This window comes from Paramisgurnus dabryanus, chromosome 12 (assembly GCF_030506205.2).
Source record: "Paramisgurnus dabryanus chromosome 12, PD_genome_1.1, whole genome shotgun sequence".
NCBI lineage: Eukaryota > Metazoa > Chordata > Actinopteri > Cypriniformes > Cobitidae > Paramisgurnus > Paramisgurnus dabryanus.
In genome coordinates this window covers 12,556,994-12,559,805 of record NC_133348.1, presented here as the reverse complement: position 1 = coordinate 12,559,805, position 2,812 = coordinate 12,556,994, and positions in this window count along the sequence as shown.

Here is a 2,812-nt window from a genome sequence, read left to right as displayed (position 1 = left end):
GATAAGAGAATCAAAGCGGCATGTCTAATGAGACTAGGGTGGCCATTCGTGCCAGTTCCGCCGGACACGTCCCGAACATGTTTTCGGGTTCGTTCTCCGGAAGTCACGTTGGTCGACCGCATACGTCATCAAGGTTTAATATTTCGGGTTTAATTTCAGAAAAGCAACCGTTACATTTCAAGGTAAGAATGAAACTACAATGATTGTAAAATAAATAAATCTTAATTTTTTAATGTATTTTAACTGAAATGTGAGAACCTCGATGACGTATGCGGTCGACAGTGTTGTGTGTAACGCGTTACAAAGTAACGCGTTACAGTAACGTAACTACTTTTTTGAGAAAAAAGTAGTGTAACGCGTTACTACTGAAAATTTGGTAACGTAACGTAGTTCATTTTCCAATTCAGCGCAACGTTACTTTTGGTTAGATTTGACAGCGACACTGCCATCTGCGCGCTTGCACAATAGTCACAAGGTCCACAGACATGACAGAGGCTCATATCAGTCTGCAAAGAAATCATGGCAAGCAAGAAGCAGCTGACGCTAACTTTTGAGGGATGGAGGCATCTTAATTTTAATCAATGTTTTATCAACCAATTGCCTGATTTTAATAAATAAGAAATAAATTAAAGAAAACGATTCAGCTTCATATTTATGTTTAAATGAAATAATTTTTTAAAAACATAAATATAAAACTAAATCGTTTTCTTTAATTTATTTCTTATTTATTAAATTCAAGCAATTGGTTGATAAAACATTGATTGAAATTAAGATACAATTAATACAAAACGAAATTCACTTTAGAGAAAAGTTTCTACGAAAACAAACTTAATAAAGTGGTCAAAATCATGTCTACCCAATCCGTTTGAAGTGAATTTCGTTTTGTATTAATTGTATCTTAGCATAGTATCTCGGAAGATCGTGCTTGTTAAATAGCTCTGTGGCTATACTGCACTGAAGCGGCAGTTTAAAATATAAACCCAGAATTCAGCGAACGTCAAGAACAAGAAAACAGAAACAACAATCACACAGAGACGCGGAATTTACATAATGTTACACAGACCATGTTTAAATTTCAATGTTTCTGCACAGAAATACCAACTTGTTAACTTTGTTTGGTATTAATAAGCTGCGCATTGGAGTGCTGGCCGCGGTGCTGAAGACGCGCTCGCACGGAGTACTGATGGCAGCACAGATATTTACGTGCAACCTATTGGAAACTATTATTCGTTATTATATAATTATTATTCGTTATTTTACTTTATTACTTCCACTTAAGAAGAGTTCTGCACTTTTTATTTCAATATTTCTCCTTATATAAATACTATTTTTAACTTAAATCTATAATTTCATTATTTTACTAACCCAACTTACTCATCTGGGCTTTCCGATAGCTTGCACGTGAGGGGAAAAGTAGCTTTCTTCCCCTTGAGAAGAGTTCTGCACTTTTTAACTTAAAAAATATCTCTTTACAAAAAAAACTTTTTTTCTTCTATTTAAAAGCTGTAATTTCGTTATTTTACTAACCCAACTAATGACTCCTCCACTTTCCAATAGATTGCACGTAGATATCTGTGTATATGTGCCATCACGCGTCTTCAGCACCGCGGGGAGCAGCCAGCACTCCAATGTGCAGCTTATTAAGACAAAGTTGGTATTTCTGTCCAGAAACATTGAAATTAATACATGGTCCGTGTAACGTAATTTAAATCCCGCGTCTTGGCCTTATTGTTTTTTTTTTCTTGTTCTTGACGTTCGCTGAATTCTGGGTTTATATTTTAAACTGCCGCTCCAGTGCAGTATAGCCACAAAGCTATTTAACAATGAGCACAATCTCCCGAGACACTACAACATGCTACTAATAATTCATTAATAAGAGCTGTTTTCTTGTACACAATTAAATATTTAAGTTAAATGTACAGTGTTAAAACATGTAAAAAAGACAAGATTTTAACAATGTCAAGATCAAATGCCTGGGTAACGGGGTATTGTGTGTATGTGTTCGTGTGTTTGTGTGTGTTTCCAAAATATTTTCAAAATACAGGCAACATAAAAGTAACGTAAAAGTAAAGAGTAACGTAAAAAGTTACTTTCCAAAGGCGGTAACTAAGTAAAGTAATGGATTACTTTTTTAAAAAGTAACGAGTAACGAGCAAACACTACTTTTTTAAAGTAACTTCCCCAACACTGGCGGTCGAGCAACGTGACTTCCGGAGAACGAACCCAAAAACATGTTCGGGACGTGTCTGGCGGAACTGGCACGAATGGCCACCCTAAATGAGACAAGACAAGGAGCAGGTGCATTTTCGTAGGGGGGTTGTGTTCACATACATTATGTCCAAAAAAAATTGTAAAAGTGGTTTTGCATAATAGGTGCTCTTTAATGCTATTTTATAAATTCACATATCACTTGTGGTTATAAACCATGGGTTTTTTCAATTAGTATAGTTCATTTAGCAGCTCTTTGTGCCATCTGCAGTGTTTCATTGTTTGTTTGTTTATTTGTAAATTAATGTACATTAAACAGAGACAAACTTTAACATCTTTTTTTGATCGTTTGATTGTAACCATCTATTAGGTAAAGAAAGTTGGCCAGAAAAAATATTTTATTTGAGACTCATATAAAATGGTTTCTGTGTTTTAAGAAGACGGAATACACGGAGAGGCAGATATGCTTAGTAGCAAAAAAATAAATTATAAATTATTATTATTATAAAATACTTAGAAAAATTATTATCAACTGTGGTTTTTTGAAAGTTGTCGTTTGCGCCCCCTTCTGGCGGTAGTACCGTCCGGAAGTGAGGCAGCGGAG